General features: G+C 37.7%; 1 pseudogene; it reads right to left on the bottom strand.

Annotated features, from left to right (window-relative positions):
- Positions 1-7,961: 7,961 nt before the first annotated feature.
- LOC116643250 overlaps positions 7,962-11,636 on the bottom strand; it is a 44,740-nt pseudogene continuing 41,065 nt past the window's right edge.

The raw sequence follows: 11,636 nt of genomic DNA, 5'->3' as shown, positions 1-11,636 counted from the left end.
AATTGGCATGCTGATCCGAAAATTCATATGGAAATGCAAGAGACCTAGAATAACAAAAACAATCTCAAAAAAAAAGAGCAACGTGGGAAGGTACACACTTTCTGAATTCAAAACTTACTATAAAGCTCTGCAGTAATCAAAACAGTGTGGTACTAGCATAAGGACAGACATATATATCAATGGAACCAAGTTAAGAGTCCAGAAGTAAAGCCTCGCATTTATGGTGACTTGATTTTAGACAAGAGTGTCAAAATAATTCAAAAGGGAAAGAACAGTATTTTCATCAAATGGTGTTGGTACAACCAGATAGCACATGCAAAAGAATGAAGTTGGACTCCTACCATACTATACACAAAAATTAATTCAAAATGGACCAAAGACTTAAATGTAAGATCTAAAACCTATAAAAATTTATAAGAAAGGGGCACCTGGGTGGCTCAGTCCATTAAGCATCCAAGTCTTGATCACAGCTCAGGTGATGATCTCAGGGTCGTGAGGTCGAGACCGAGGTTGGGTTAAGCATGGAGCCTGCTTAAGATTCTCTCTCTCCCTCTTCCTTTGCCCCTCCCCCTCCACTCATGCTTTCTCTCTCTAATAAAAAAAAAAAAAGAAATTCACTTAAAAAAATTTATAAGAAGGGGCGCCTGGGTGTGTCAGTTGGTTTTGTCTGCCTTAGGCTCAGGTCATGATCTCGGGGTCCTGGGATTGAGCTCTGGGTCTGGCTCCCAGCTCAAAGGGGAGTTGACTTCTCCCTCTGCCCCTCCCCCAACTTGTGCTCTCTCATGCATGCACTCTCTCAAATTAATAAAATCTTTAAAAATATTTTATAAGAAAACATAGGTGTTCATCTTGATGACATTGGATTAAGTAATGTTTTTTTCTGATATGACACTAAAAGCACAAAGAAAAATAGATAAATTGTATGTCATCAAAAACAAACAATTTTGGGGCACCTGGGTGGCTAAGTTGTTCAGTGTCTGCCTTCAGCTCAGGTCATGATCCCAGGGTCCTGGGATCGAGCCCTGCATCAGGCTCCATGCTCCACGGGAAGCCTGCTTCTTCCTCTCCCACTCCCCCTGCTTGTGTTCCTTCTCTTGCTGTGTCTCTCTCTGTCAAATAAATAAATAAAATCTTTTTAAAAAATTAAAAAAAAACACTTTTTTGATGCAAAGTCCATCTAAAAATTTAAAAGACAACCCACAGAATGGGAGAAAATATTTTCAAATCATATAGCTGATAAGGGACATGTATCTAGACTATATAAAGAACTCTTACAACTCAGTAAAAATGACAAATAGACAATAACAAAAATCACAAACTCAATGACAAAAATGACAAATGATAAATGACAATTTATCAAATTGTCAAAAAATGATCGAAGGAGCTGAACAGACATTTCTCCAAAGCAGATATACAAATGGAGCAAATAGAGAGGTAACTAACATGATTATCTATTTGAGAAAAACTGATCAAAACCACAGGGCGATACCACTTACACCCAAGAGCACGGCAATATTAGAATCACAAAGATGGATAATAACAAGTGTTGGCCAAGATGTATAAAAATTGGAATCCTCATACACTGTTGGCGTGTACTACCAATTTACAAAGCAGTCTGGCAGTTCCTTAAAGGGTTAAAGACTGAACTATATTCCCCAGCAATTCTGCTTTTAGGTGTATACTCAAGAGAAATGAAAACACATGACTACACAAAAACTTAAACATGAATGTTCATAGCAGCAATATTCATAATAGCCAAAAGCCAAAGTAATCCAAATAACTCAAATATCCATTACCTGATAAAAGACTAAATTAAATGTGGTATGACCATACCATATAATATGATGTGGTGATAAAAATGAATGTAGCACTGATACAAGCTATAGCACGGATGAACCTTGAAAACATTGATCTACATGAAAAAGATCAATCATAAAACACCATCTATTATATGCTTCTACTGACATGAAATATCTAGAATAAGCAAATCCATAAAAACAAAACATACAAAAAGTAGATTCATGCTTTCCCAGGGCTGAGAGAGAACAGGAGGCAGAGAAGGGGGAAGGTAGGATTAGGGAGGAGAAGATAGGGGGCAGGAATAGGGTGGGGGAATGGGGAGTGGGTATGGGGTTTCTCTTAGGGGTGATGAAAATGTTCTAAAATTTATTGTGCTGATGGTTGTACAGCTCTGTGACCATTTAATCGTACACTTTAAATAGGTGAATTGTTTGGTGTGTATATTGTAACTCAATAAAAATGTTATTTTAAGAAATAGCAATAATTATTAAATTTTGTTGGCTCCAAGGTCCTCAACTTCTGTTGTGTTTTTGTTTTTTTAATTGCTTGTAACAGAGAAAAATATTGCTATGAAACAAACACACAGTTATAAACAGATCCTAAAAAAGGAGCCTTTTTTTGATGAACAGCATGATGGGCTAAAGATGCAAGTTTAAAAGCAAAAGGAAGTTAAATGACTTTGCATAAGTTTGAAACCATGTGTATATGTGTGGACTCAGGAAATAAGAGACACATGGTGAGGCCAGAAAGAGGTGAAGATGTAGTGTGGAGAGAAAGCAAAGTTACAGATAGACTGAGTTGATTTAAGTTTTGGTGAAATAAATGAGAATACGAGAATATTTCCTATTTAATAAAGCCACCATTCTATCTCTCGTGCCATGCTGCTGGACCTGTTTTGATGGTCTGGTCTGCAAGGTAGATACTGGGCCAAACAGAAGCCAATTACATCTGCAATGCTGGTGTGGCTTTCATTTTTGAGAGAAGTCCTTTTTGGTCTCCATCTTGAGGTTAAGAATTACAATTTTTTTTTATTCTTTCTGATTCTCTACATTTCAGCTCTTAGGTTGAATGCTGCAAATACTCTGCAGCTTGTCTTTCTTTTTCACAAAAGTGAAGCTTTTGAGAATTACCCCTTGATGATACATATCTATAGTACATTGATTTTCACTGCTCTGTGCATTCCATTAAATGAATATAGCACAATTCATTTATCCACTCTCCTGTTCCAACTTTTTACTAATGCAAACAACATTGCAATAAAATCCTCAGCCATGTCTGATTTTTCCCATGGCCTTGAGCTTCTCTAACATATAAACCTAACAAAAGAATTGCTTTGTCATAAGGATGCACATATTCAAATTCACGGGACATTGTCACATTGCTCTTCAAATAATGATGTAATGTATGGTGACTAACATAACATAAAAAAATAACATTAAAAAAAGTGGTTGTATAAATTTATAATTCTTCCCACAACTGTTGAGAGTTCCCTTTGCCTGAATCCTCACTCATACTGAAGGGGTAGCACTATAAAGATGGGGGTCTCAGTCCCAACTCTCTCTCTCCAAGTACTGGTATTAAATTCAAGACCCTGTATTATTAAATGTGATAAATACCTCACCGCCCCCCCTCCCCCAGCAGACACTATGTCAGCTCCACAGTTCACTGTTCTGATTTTCAGTCCCTTCTTCATTTCTGACCCAAGGCAACTTCCCTGCCTTTCTTAGCAGTTCAGCCGTGCATTTATAAGGATGTTAGTTATAATTTATTGAGCAATTCTTGGTGTTTGTAGCTGGAGGGTTTTCAAGTTGTCTGTACTGCTAGACCCTTATATGCCTGACAACATTTTCAGCACCTGAGCAATCTTTAAACTTTAAGCTGCCCAGATGTTGGACATTATAAAGAAAATAAGTGAAATCAAGTTAACAACTATGATGAGCAATTAAACTCTCTTTACATGTATTCATTAGTCACCACACTGCAGCGCAGAATGACAATAGACACTAGGGACTCTACAGACGATCTGGGTTTGATTCCCAACTCTGTTGCTCACTAGCTGTGTGACCTTGGGCAATGTATTTCATCTTTCTGGGCCCCAGTTTCTTCATCTGTAAGGTGAGGATGTAAATCATAGAACCTACTCAGTAGGGTTCATATAAGGATCCAATGAGTTAATATTTATAAAAATGCTTAGAACTATATCTGACACACAGCATGTATCATGTGATAAATAAAAAATGGAATAATAAATATTAGAAATTCATTTTTGTATTACCTATGAATATTCAAATAATGAATTGTCCTTCAATCCCCAGCAGGACGATCTAACGCTGGCAACATCATAGCTCTTCTTTTCAAGTTTAATGATTCTAGTGCTAAATGGCTTTTACCTAAGAGGATCTCTGTGCCCCAGAATACAAGCAAAATCGTTGTGGTCCATTGTGCCCCAGGCACAGGAAAAACACTGCCTGCCCAACCAAGGGGTTACGGGGACTGGGAGCAAGGATGTTAAGAGATGGTAAGATGGAGAAGGAAATAAACAGGAGAAGAAGGAGAAAAGAAATGCAGATACGTTCTTCCTCCCAACCTGGGACCAGGCCAGAGTGCTGGCAGGATGCTCCCTCAGGGAGCCTCTTCCCTCCCTGCTGCATCCCCCCCCCACGCTCCCTGCTTCAGCCACACAACTTCTTGCCTGCTCCCCATGTGGACCCTTCAGCTTGCTTAGGTTCAAAGAGGAGATCTGAGCAAAACAGGGCAAAAAGCTTTCTCTTAGTCTAGACAATTTGCATGTCTGAAGGTGTTCAGGCTGTGAGAAATGGCATCTCAGGGATCTGACTCTGTGTTGTTATTACTGTCCTTTCACGCCATATGCACACCACAATATTTTGTCCTTAATAGATACAAAATACACTTTAAGTTGAAATCAATGGATCGAGGCTCACCACATAGCCCCTACAACAGACCTGGCAATAATGCCCCATGATAACTTGACAAGCAGTGAACCCCCCTCCTCTACACGGTGTCCATTCCCCACAAGGCAGGCCAAAGTCAGTTTCCTTCTGGAGGGGAGTGATGGGAGGTGATTACCTCATGACCATTATGGACTTTCTCCTGCCTGGAAAGGTATGTGTTCTGTTAGAAATACATAGTTAATTTCTTACGCAGCTAATAAAAGTCATTATTTTCTTTTTCCACACCATAACTGGAAGACTGACTGAAAAAGTTTGTTTGCAGTATTGTTTGCAATCCCACATTTTACTTGACTAAACTTTTCTTCCTTTTTTTTTTAAAGATTTTATTTATTTATTTGACAGAGAGGGAGAGAGCACAATTAGGCAGAATGGCAGGCAGAGGGAGAAGCAGACTCCCCACTGAGCAGGGAGCCGGAGGTGGGGCTCGATCCCAGGACCCCGGGATCATGACATGAGCCGAAGGCAGACGCTTAAATGACTGAGCCACCCAGGTGCACCTTGACTAAACTTTTTGACCTCACTTATGGTTTTACAGGGGAGTCGAGGAGTATTATTTTATTTCAAGCATGAAGAGAAAAAAATCTCTTACCAAAACTGGGTTATCTATATGGTGGACACATCAATTACTAATTCTATAGCTTGTCTACAACATAGCATTCATGATTCAGAAAGAGATGTAAGGTTAACCAACAGTTGATTTCTAAAGTAAAAGAATTTTAATTATTTTTAATTTTTAAGATAACTAATGTTCTAGTTAAAGAACTAGATGGCAGGAATCCTTTCAATTGTATACATATATCAAATCATCACAGTTTACATTTTTAAATATCTTATAATTGTATCTGCCAACTATACCTCAATAAAGCTGGGAGGAAAAGGACATGGAAATACAGTATTCCTGTATGTATATTTTTTGAGCTAGAGGAATAAATTTTTTCAAAAAATAGTGTTATCTGATACAATTTAACACCACTGTATATTAAATATTATTTTCTTATTTATTTACTGAAAAGTCAAATCACTTTATAGTTTATAATGGAAAAAATTGTCTTCTAGTCTCTTCCTCACCCCGATCTATGTTTTCCAGAGGAAAGATGTTCAACTCATTTTCTTCTGTTATTTACCATCATATTCCTAAATTATACCATGTATTATTGATTTTTTGACTCTTTCAATACTAGTATCTATTGACTTCATACTATGAAAGATGAGGATTTAGTTTCCTAAAATACCCTTTCTCTATTCACCTAATGTAGTTATATACCATGTTAGGTTAATATTCAATCTGACATTAATATTGTCATATAATAATCACAGCTGAACCATGTGCTCATTAACGAAGGAAGCATTTCCTTGTATAACTTTATTTCCCTGGCTTCAATCAATGCCTCTTATTTGTTTAATTCATTTCTTATGTACCTTCCACTGATTCATGCCTAAACTCCCTCCAATTAGTGTGACTAAAGCTCCCCAGAACATGTCCATAAACAATAGGTAAATGTGGCTATTTTGTTTCTTAGAACAATCCTTCCAGAATCCCTGGATGTTCTTGCTGTAACTGAGTTTGCTTCCTGGACCCGCTTCCCTGCCATGATTCTAGGACTTCTCTTTACCATCATGTCAGGAATTAACTTCACCTGGCTCTCTAGTTGGGTTTTCTGTTTCCCAAATTCCATATCTTTTCTAAAAATTCATTTTACTTGAGCATCATCTAGCAGGTTCCTGAGAAAGGATGAATGAAGATCAATGTTTTGTATCTTTTAAAATGTTTAATTCTAATCTCACCACTTGACTATTTGACCATAAAATCCTAGATTGGAAATAATTCTCTCAGAATTTGGAAGGCACAATTCCATCATCTTCTGACAATAGTGTTGCAAGTAAGAGTCAAATGCCATTGTGGTCCCCAGCCTTGTTGACAACTTCTTCTGCTGCCCTTCTCATCCCGCCCCACACCCCAGCCCCTCCCCTGCACTATGCTTGGAAGTTTTCCAAATCATATCTTTATCCCTAGTATTCTGAAATTTCTTGGTAGTGGTTATTTTTTTTCTTTATTCACTGTGCTGGGCACTTAGCTGTTCAGTTGAGGAAAGCACATTCTTTTCAACCGGTTGTTGGAAATATTTTTCTATTACCTTCTCCTCCTCCTCCCCCTACCTCCTCCTCTCCTCCTCCTCCTTCTTCTTTGATAATTTCCCTTGTCACATGTTTTCAATTCTCACTGCCTGGAATACCACTTAGTTAATGTTGCCTAATTCTCTAATTTTCTTATCTTTGTTCTTCTATTTCTCCATCTTTTTGTCTTTTGGGGAGATTGCCTCAACCTATACTTCCCATCCTCCTGTTGATTTTGTGCATATGTAGGAGATAGGATCTACTATTTAAGAGATTGTTGCTGTCTGAATACTCCTTGTTTAGAGCATCTTTTAAAAAAGTTTTTAATGTTATTTTCTTTCTTTTTTTCATTACTGAAAGAGAACTGAATTTGCTTTTAATCTGGCTTATTGCTCCCATGCTCCGTTTATCAGTGTATTTGCTACTGTTTGTACATAGACATGTCCTATACTAATCGTAAAGGATCTTTGCAGTTCCTTCGATGAATTCAGTCCTCTATTTCAGTTCTGTGTACTAATCTGAATAACAGATGCCTATTTTCATTTTCAAGGCAGATGGCAAACTTTCCTACAGGTCTCGTGAGATTTCACCTTGTCCTGGACTTTGGTTTTTAAGGATGAGGTAACGAAATATTGAGCAGCTAAACAGTGAAGCTCCCCAGGCAAAGGGACATGGCCCCAGATGCTCTCATGTCCTCTGCCTTCCCTTTAGGCCAGGGGAAATTTCTACCTGCCACAGTGGAAAACAGGAACTGTTCTAAAACCTGAAAACGAACTGTTCTAAACCCAAATCCCAGAGCATTTCAGTAGGCTTTTCTCTGGGCATTTTTGAAGCATTTTAAGGAAAGTACTAAATGCCCAGCTACCTCTTCAGAACAGATCTAAAGAAAAGCTCTGCTTCCTCATATGATATTTTTCAATCCCATCATGTAACGTTCACATCTTTTGCTAACCAGGGTAAAGAGCCTTAGACCAGTTTAAATAGTGCAAACTGCACTTTGGTTAATGCTAGTTTTCTCAGTTCTTCGTGCTGATATTTCCAGTGTTGGAAAGTACCAATACTGCATTCTTTGCATTACCAGAGAGTTCCTCTTTCTCCATCTTCTGAAGGATAATCAACAGCTTGGGATGGATGTTTCAGAACACAAACTGCTGCAGGAAGACCCTCTATGTCGCCCAGACAGTAGATGCCTTTTGCCAGATGTGTGTCATTAAAGATAATGCCCTGGTAGAGCATTTCCGGTCCCGGTAAGCAGTAGAGCCTGGCCCATCTCAGGTCCACAGATACAGTTCATCTCTGTAAGCAAGCTGGATAAAGGTTACAGTTTCTCTTCTGGGAGGCCATCATTTTTCCAAATGGCATATATGTTACAGTAATATCAACAGAGCCAGGTCTCAGTGGTGAATTGCAGATAGATATCCCACTGAACGGCATCTATGGACAAGCCCCAGAATGGTTTGCCTTCTTTAATTTGGCTCTTGGTCAATCAAGAAGAGATATTACATGCCACCCTCCCTATTAACAGCCAATGTATTATTATCACCAGCTTCTGTAACCCCCTCTCTTGGTATTGCCCCTGTTCCATATATCCTATCAACTACTCTATCAGTAGTTTGAGGAACACAGAGCCTGAGCACCCCATAGGTGAGAGCAGATCTGAGTTGTAGGTCCAAAATGTGAGATGTTTCTTTGGTGGAGACTCTCTTCTGTCAATGCAATGCTCGCAATGATTTGATTATCATGGATTTTCAAAAGAGTTTCCGTATCAAAATTGGTCATGTCAACTTTCCACTTAAATTAATCCTGAACAGCACCCCTAGAATTTCTTGCAGCCCGATTTGAGGTACAGCACTGTTTCTCTCCTTTCTGCATATGACTCTAAACTTTAACACTTGAGGATTAGTTTCCCCTTTTGAACTTTCATCAGTCTCATCTTTGCAAGATGCCAAGTCAGAATCTACTAATGTTGGTATCTCTTCGATAGCTGGATTTTCATCAGAGTCGAAGACATGTGAATCTAAGCCAGTGTTAGCAAACTCTTTTAACATCTTTGTCTTCTGTTTTGTCTCCTCATTCATTATCAATTTTACCTTTACTCGAATTCTTATTTATCCTTTTGTAATTTTTTCCTTGAAACTGGCTTTAATTTTCCGTATCTTTTAAGGGTCTGAGCATGGGAGTTTCAAAATCCTTTAGAACTTCTGTTTCTTTGAACTGGTAATCTTCAAACTCCTGAACAACCACAAATAAGCTATCAACTGATTTCAGACAATAGACCTGAGCCAGGCTTTCCACCAAAACGCCAAAACACATCTCACTTCATTTCTGCAGTTTGCACGATGATCAGTTTCTCTCTCACTTAATCTGCAGCTGTCTGCGCAAAACCAGTAAGTAGTATGGCTCCACTCACTTGTGAGTGTGAGTAGGTGCTCAGACTCACTTGTGAGACTACTTCCTGTCATGAATGTTCAAATCCAAGAGTTGGTCAGTGGTTTCTTGAACATCAGACCTGCTGGCAGTTCTTCCAAGATCCCTAACTTTCCTGCCAACACAGACCCTTCCAGTTCCAGCCCCACAGGCCCGTGCACCCCAATGCTATGTTTTCTCTTCTCTCTCAAGATGTTGGGTATAGAACTTTTTCAAAAAATTTATTAGCAAAATATTGAAACAAAGCAAAACTGAAAGAATTTTAGAATGAATGCCAATATACCCATCATCTAGATTCTAGCATCAACATTTTACTATACTTGCTTTTTCACATATTTATTCCTACATCGATACATTGCATGTTTTATGTATTTTAAAATAACTTGCAGACAAATGTATGTCCCCCTAGGTACTTCAGCCTTCCTGTCATTAACTAGAGTTCAATATTTGTTTTTTTTTCTTTTGATGTAAAATTTATATACAATGTAATGCACAAATTTTTCTGAGTTCTGAAAAGTGCAAATACTTGTATAACCCAAAGCCTGTCATTATAGAACATCACTATCATCCCAGAAAGATCTTTCATGCCCTTTCTAATTACTGATACTAATCCCACCCTGAAACCACTGTTCAAATTTTCTTCCATCATTGACTGATTTTGACTGTTTTAAAACTTCATAAAAATTAAATAATAGAGTATGTACAATTTTTGTCTGGCTTCTTTTGCTCAACATAATGTTTTTGAGATTTAATCATACTGTTCCTTGACAATGTTGATTCTTTTTACTGCTGAGTAGTATTCCATTATATGAATATGCTCTACCTTGTTTATCCATTCTCCTATTTTAGGATATCTGGGATACTTTTCACTTTGGACTATTATGAATAAAGCTGATTTGAATATTTTTGTATAAGTCTTTTTATGTGCATATGTGCTTTTATTTCTCCTAAGTAAATACCTAGAGATGGAATTATTGGACCATCGGTGAATGTATATTTAGTTTTACAAGGAAATGCTAGATCTTTTGCCATGATACTTGTCACATTTGACATTCCCAACAACAATTTATGAGATTCCCAGTGGCTGTACATCCTTACCAAAATTTGGTATTGATAATCTTTCTAATTTTATTTTTCTGATGTATGTGTAGTGGTATGTCTATGTAGTCTTAACGTGCATTACCCAGATGACTAACAATATTGGTCACATTTTCATGTGCCTGTTGATGTGTCTATTCAATTCAAGCTATTTTGTTTTTATTATTCAATTGTGGGAGTTCTTTATAAACCTTGCATCCCAGTCCTTTGTCAGATACATGTTTTACAATACATATTTTCTTCAAATCTGTGGCATACCTCTTTAGCTTATTTTTTATTTATTTATTTTTAAAGATTTTATTTATTTATTTATTTATTTTAGAGAGAGAGCACAAGCAGGGGGAGGAAAAAAGGGAGAGGAGCAGAGAGGGAGGGAGAGGAAGGTTGAAAGAATCTTAAGCAGATTCGATGCTGAGGACAGAGCCTGCCATGGGCTCAATCTCACGACCCTGAGATCATGACCTGAGCCGAAACCAAGAGTGGGACACTTAACCAGCTGAGCCACCCAGGTGCCCCATCTCTTCAGTTTATTAATAATGTCTTTTGTTAAGTAGTTTTTAATTGACACGTTGAACTAATCAATTTTTTCTATTATGATGATTACTTTACATTTCAGAACTTTGCTTTTCACAGATCACAAAGATACTATCCTATGTTTCCCTTTAAAAGCTTTATGGTTTTCTTCTTCATTATTATTCAGTTCAAAATATTTTGTAATTTCTTTGGTGATTTCTTCACTAAAGAAATGAGAAAGGTTTTCTATAATTTCAGTGATTTTCCGAGATGTTATGCTGTTATTGATTTCCAATTTAAATCTGTTATGTTCAGAAAACATATCTTGTATTCTTTCAATCCTTTTAAATATATTTAAGACTTGTTGGAAGATCCAACATATTATCTATCTCAGTGAACATATCAGGTACACTTGAAAAGAATATGTATTATGCAACTAGTTATTGAGTGTAGTGTTCTATAAATATCATTTAGGTCAAGATGTTGAGTTTGTTCAGATCCATCTATATCTTTTTTAAAAAAAAAACATATTTATTTATTTTAGAGGCAGGGGGAGGGACAGGAGGAGAGGGAGAGAGAATGCTGAAGCAGACTCTGAGCTGAGCGTGAAGCCGGACTCGGGGGTCTGTCCCAGGACCCTGAGATCATGTCCTGAGCCTAAATCAAAAGTCGGCTCCTTAACAGACTGAGCCACCCAGCCACCCCAGATAC

Source organism: Phoca vitulina, unplaced genomic scaffold (genome assembly GCF_004348235.1).
Source record: "Phoca vitulina isolate PV1807 unplaced genomic scaffold, GSC_HSeal_1.0 scaffold25, whole genome shotgun sequence".
Lineage (NCBI taxonomy): Eukaryota > Metazoa > Chordata > Mammalia > Carnivora > Phocidae > Phoca > Phoca vitulina.
The sequence above is the reverse complement of the archived record's forward strand: the minus strand, read 5'-3'. Positions and strand labels throughout refer to the sequence as shown.